We start from the raw sequence: 6,336 nt of genomic DNA on the forward strand, positions 1-6,336 counted from the left end.
CGATGAGGATGTTTTAGTATATGTGTTCCTGTTTGGACAGAGAATTTCCATGGTGGAGGCAATTTGGAAGGGTTTGCATGTAAGTCCTCTAGGACTCCCCAGGTCCTCAAGGACAGATCCAAACCAGCTGTGTTTCAACAGATTCTCAATTTAACAGCTTCATCTTAGCTTCAAAAATCCACTGAGAGTATCAGCGTTATTCACTTGGACACTGGGGCCAAGGATAGACCACATCCTTCACACAGGAAGAAAGAGCCATATTAAAAATAAGCAAAAACATGTCCCAGAACAAACAGGCTGTATATGTGGGAAAGAAGTTGAATTTCTGTTTAAAAACTGGAAATCCTTTGCACATTCTAGGTGAGATTTTGGTTCAGTGGAAATATCCAGATCTATCCAATGACCTGGAGGAGTGATCTGAACATCTGTCACGGTGCTCCTCTATGGCAAAGATGTCACCTGGATTCAGGCAGTAGGAAATTCACTGGCATGAGGTTGAGCAAGTGGCTTATTCAGAGAACACAGCAGGTGCCACAATCCACTTGTGTGCTTTACAATTCCCAAGCTATTTCTAATTAACTAAGCAGTGAGGAGGAGGGGGAATCCTTTTGCACATTTTCTCAGTGATCAGAGCACAGGATAAGTAATACAGGGCAAGCTCAGATGCTAAGTCCTCTTCTTGGTCTCACTTCCCTGGAGAAGTATTCCAGTGAAAAAGCCAAGGAAATAATCATAGAAGCATAGAATCACTCAAACTGCAATGGAGTGTCTATTAAATCTGCTGTTTAATGTAAGATTATTAACAGACCCCTTTGATTTTAGAATTTAATCCAGTTGGGTCTTGAAAACCTCAAAGGATGGAGATTGTACAACTTTTCTGGACAATGTGTGACAATCCATGACCATCTTGGTGCTCGTCAATGTGATATTAACCCCAAGTAATCCTGTTTATACAGAGAGAATCACGATGGATGTCTTCAGGGGTTTCAGAGTATTCTCTTTAAACCTTAAATTCTTGGATTTATCTGTTTTGGCCCAAAAATGACTGTTCACAAGAAGTTGATACAAATCTTGCAGCAAGCAGAAGGCTAATCTTACCTATATGTAAATCATCAGTACAGATGCATTTCCAGGGCAATGTCATATCACTCATTAACAGGCCACTTTTCTAAGAATTTAACCTCAAATCCAGAATGATAGTGTAGTTAAAGAAGAAACAGCACCTGTAGGTGTGGATGGAGCTTTTGTGCAGGTGTTTCAATGGATGTTGAATGTTAAAGTTTGAGACTCCTTCCACCTTTTGAGGACTCAACTTGAGATCCATTCATATGCAGATATGATGCCCAGAATGCTTCGAACAGTTTCCAGTCAGAATCTCAAAACAAAAGGAGATGAATTAGTATCATTATTGATTGAACCTGCAGTATATTTGTGTAATATTTTAGGATGGAAAATCAAAGGAATTAGATGGTTTTAGAAGGAAATCAGCACTTTCACATGGCAAGAGATTCACTGAATTTAAACAGTGGCTTTTTCTGGCATAAGATCTTCAAATCTGGAGACAAGTCTAAACGTCTAATAGTGAAGGATCTCCACTGTAGTACTTAACATTGCTTGACCTTTAAAAAGGAGTGAAAGCTCTTAAATTTTTTTTAAAAAAATATAACAGTTCAGGCAAGGTTTGTCTCTAATTGTAGGAGGAGAGTAAAAGAAAGACAGTAAGACCAAAGAGCAAGCTTTCAATGCAGGCATGCTCAGTCATGGCTGGGAAGGGAGGCAAGCAGCTTGCAAAGCTAATTCCTTCCTTCTCTTCCAAACCCTCCTGCTCTGTTTCTCTGGCTTCCAAAATCTTTCTGAAAGCTTCTCATTTCAAAGGCGATGAACAATTCAGCAAAGGTTATATATATATTTTATATATATATATATATATATATATATTTTTTTTTTTTCCTTTTTATTTTCACAAAAACAAACATTCCTGGAATGCCTCCAATTTTCTTGATCCTCCAGTGGGATTTTAAGCACAGAAGAAAGCTGCATCGTTGGCACCAAGAGTCCCTTTATAGCTGACATGGGGGGCTCTGAATAGCTTCCCATCCAAAACCTTTCCTTAGCAGAGCAGCACAACCATTTTTTTTTCTTTCGATGACGGCAGACGTCCCATCTGCACTGAGTCTGGTCATGTGTAATATTTTCACTGTTGTATTTTCAACATGTTTTCTGAGCTCTTCAAGCTCGAGACAGCGATGCTAGAACAAAACGGTCGTGTCGTCATTTATTGTACTCTTCCCCATCAGCAGCCAAACAGAAACACTTCACTGCGCAGTGCCAATAGCAACACAGCTTTCTATAGTTGTGATAAAAAAACATTGAAATTAGTCTTTCAGACACGTTAATTTGTGATGAAATATTTATCTTTCGGGATATTTCTTATTCATTCTCATGGTGGAGCTGAGCCAAAATGTGAAATTAGGTAAAAATGTGAAGCCAATAAAAATTAGGTGAACATTTTTCCGCAGTTTGGGTCATTTTATATACAGCAAAATATACAGTTTCTTCGTTCTTTTGTAGGTATTTTCACCTGATCCCTCAGCAGAAGGAAGAATATGTCAAGTGTTCTGTATCACTATTCTCAGTTCTTTCAGGTCATGCCTCCTTGGAGATTTCCCAAACCTGAACTGATCTTCCTGAGCCAGCATTAAATTCCTACTGGCAATGCCCTCCTCATATTTCGTTTTGCCATCCAGACAATGCTGAATGCCACTGGGAAGATGGCAGTGACAATCAAGCAGTTCTTTCCTAAAGGAAGAAATAAATAAGCAAAATATGCAGAATGGATTGAAGGCTCTGCCTGAGCAAACAGCACAACGTGCAGTGGGGTCAGCTGGCAGTGAAACCCTCAGCTGAAAATCACAGCTCCATCTCATGGGCTTCACCCACCTTGCGAACCCGATGGACCCCTCTCGGAGCAGCCCTGGTGTTTTTGTGCCCTGCTGCTGTCCTCGTGCTCCGCACCCACACGAACACCCCAAAGCTTGCGACGCACTGCCCTCTAATGTCATTTCGGCATACAAGCAGCTCACGTCCTTCGAGGATACCTAATAAACAACGTAAAAGATCAGCCCCTCCTCCAGGACCTCCCCTCATCCCACAGCACACAGATCCACGCTCCCTTAGAGATCACATCAGGGTGAAAAAAGGTCACCCTATTTCCTTTTTTTTTTTTTTTTTCCTTTTTTTTTTACTATTTTGGATGTTGGATACTTTCTGGGTCCCCTCCAACTGCCTCTTATCCATGACATCTGATGTCTTCAAGTTTATACACTGTGCTGTTGCTTCTTAGGGGTGATTGATGCCCAAGAGTGCAGATGGCCGTTCAAAGTACATATGTGTACTGCATTTATATTATGTTTTCTTCTTCTTCTTCTTCTTTTATTTAGTATTTCCAGCAGCCTGTTTGCTTTCTTGCCTCCCTCAGAGCACTGAGTTGGCATTTCTAGCAAATTATCCACAATGAATGCAGCATCCCTTCAAAGGCAGCAGCTGATTTAGAGCCTGCCGCTGTGTGTGTTTTGTCAGTGCTATTTTCTCTTGCGTGCATTGCTTTGCATTCATTAACATTGGGTCCCATCTGCCATCTCATCACCCAGCCAGCTCTATGCCATCCTTCTGCAACTTTGTGCTTTCAGCTTCTGGCTGATTCCACTGTCTCTCCATCACTTTTTGCTCCCACCGGTAACCTCTCTACGTGGGGACCTCTACACTTTGCAGCGTGCTGAGATTCCTTTACCTGCCTGCAGTTGCTCCATGCTTTCCTGAAATTAACAAGGATTTTGTCATCTGCCCATCTCCTATGCAGGTGCATACAAGTATATTGGGGGTATTCCTGCAAAGAAGGACAGATACATTTTGATCCACATTAGACGCACTTTCCAGACTTACTTAACCAAGGCTTGTTTCTCTAGCGATTTATCTGATTCATTGCTTTAGTAGGCAGTTATTTATAGGTCTAATAATTCAATCGTTACCCTCCCTGTTGTGACTTGTTCCCAGTCTGCCTAGCATGAATTGAAATTTCCCACTATGATTGCATTTTCTACCTTTGCACATTCTAATCCCTTCCTGATGACTTTCATGCTATGATATTGCGCTATGCTGTTTCGGTGCAGTGTTTCAATCTACAGTGATTCTTCTCAGTACCTTTTGATGCAATTAACCATTGGATTCCTTCCTTTAACATAGGATACCAGTCTTTTCTCAATGGGATTCTGTCTCTGTAAAATCAGCATTCGAGTATCCTGCTGATTTTCTTTCTTTCACAGAGCTACAGAAATGTGCTTCATATCATCTCCTTCCTTTAAAAATGCAGGCACTTCTAGGGCAAGGGGAAATCACAGAATCATAGAATCATAGAAACATAGAACCATAGAATCATAGAATGGCCTGGGTTGAAAAGGACTACAATGATCATCTAGTTTCAAACCCCCCCGCTATGTGCAGGGTCGCCAACCACCAGGCTGCCCAGAGCCAAATCCAGCCTGGCCTTGAATGACTCCAGGGATGGGGCATCCACAACCTCCTTGCACAACCTGTTCCAGTGTGTCACTACTGTCTGAGTGAAAAACTTCCTCCTAAATCATAGAATCATAGAATCCTTAGAGTTGGAAGGAACCTCTGAAGGCCATCTAGTCCAAATCCTAAAAAAAAAAACGCTTGGGAGATGCGTTAAATAAACTGAAGAGCATTTTCTTTCTCACTTTCAATGCTATTATTAAAATAGATCCATCTGGAAATGCACTGCCTAGAAAGGTTTGCTCAGCAGGGGACAGCAGAAATAGCAGGGGAAGAGTCCAGAACTTGGAAACAGCTCTTCTCAAAGCAGCAGCCTTACTCTCTGGCATTACTTTTTCATCTAACCATAAGGAAATAGGTTGCACAGTATCACAGATGAAAGCAGTACTGGAGATAAGGCCTTTCTGATCAATAAAGAGATAGATAGTGCACACAGTATATTGAGGATGAAATGACAATATTTGCTTTGGTGTTTTGCTTTCTTCTGCAGACAGGGCTGCGTGTTTATCTATTTCCACCACTTTGTCATGTGGTGCAAGTGGCTGCAATTCTTAGAAATCTCACCTCATCTGATCATCTCATTTGAAACTGTCTTTTATGGGCTGGAGATCCATTTGCCCGCTATAAGCCAACAGTCAAAATGAAGGCCCTGAATAACGAGTGGAAGGTTTGGAGGTGAGCTGAATGCCCACTCAGACAGATCATTCACTCCGTAAGCTACCACAGATCTTTTAAGAAATTAGGATGGAGAAATGTGGTACCACGTACGGGGAAACGCAGCTCGCACTGGGAACGAATGCAGCCCTGCCCTCTGCCGACCGAATTCCTAATTCCACTTCAAACTTCAGCGTGGCTCCGAAAAGAGTCAATGGCATCTTGTGAAATTGCAGGGACTGTCACTCCATGCTTGATTGTTTCCAGAAAACATCACTGGGCAGTCCTAACCAAGTGCCCTGACCATGCCAGAAGCCCCAGAAACACCGTTTCATTTCTGTCTTTGTAGGATTTTGCACTGGGGACACTCCGGTTGGTGGGAGTGGGCTCCACTGTCAGGCTTCCAGTTGCAGAGGGATGTCAGGAATGGCAGCGACTCCTCCTGCATCAGAAAGCAGCCTCCCTGAGGCCACAGCGATGGGAGGAGACAGGACTGAGGTTGTCTCTGGAGGGGTCACTCCGTACTGGTGTATGCTGGAGCGAAACTGGGATGGGAAGATGGAGGCAGAGAAGCCTGCAGAGAAGGACCTGGGGGTCCTGATGGATGAAAAGCTGAACATGAGCCAGCAGTGTGCTCTTGCAGTTGGAAAGCAAATGGTATCCTGGGCTCCATCAGCAGAGGGGTGGCCAGCAGGGACAGGGAGGTGACTGTCCCCCTCTACTCTGCTCTTGTGAAGCCCCATCTGGAGTACTGTGTCCAGGTCTGGAGCCCCCAGTACAGGAAGGACAGGTGGTGGAGAGGGCCAGAGCAGAGCCACGAAGACCATCAGGGGACTGGAGCACCTCCCCTACAAAGACAGGCTGAGTGAGCGGGGCTTGTTCAGCCCAGAGAAAAGAAGGCTGCAGGGTGACCTCATTGCAGCCTTTCAGTACCTAAAGGGAGCCTACAAACAGGAGGGGAATCAAATTTTGGAAGGGGTAGATAACTGCAGGACGAGGGATAATGGTTTGAAGTTGAGCGAGGAAAGATTTAGATTGGACATCAATTAGAAATTCTTTACTATGAGTGGAGAGGTGCTGGAACAGGCTGCCCAGAGAGGTTGTGGATGC

The 6,336-nt window shown here is 43.4% G+C and overlaps 1 protein-coding gene across 2 annotated transcripts in view; it reads right to left on the reverse strand.

Moving 5' to 3' along the window:
• MKLN1 (muskelin 1) overlaps positions 1 to 6,336 on the reverse strand; it is a 679,793-nt gene that overhangs the window by 373,949 nt on the left and 299,508 nt on the right. The window lies entirely within an intron of this gene.

Source organism: Lagopus muta, chromosome 1 (assembly GCF_023343835.1).
Source record: "Lagopus muta isolate bLagMut1 chromosome 1, bLagMut1 primary, whole genome shotgun sequence".
NCBI lineage: Eukaryota > Metazoa > Chordata > Aves > Galliformes > Phasianidae > Lagopus > Lagopus muta.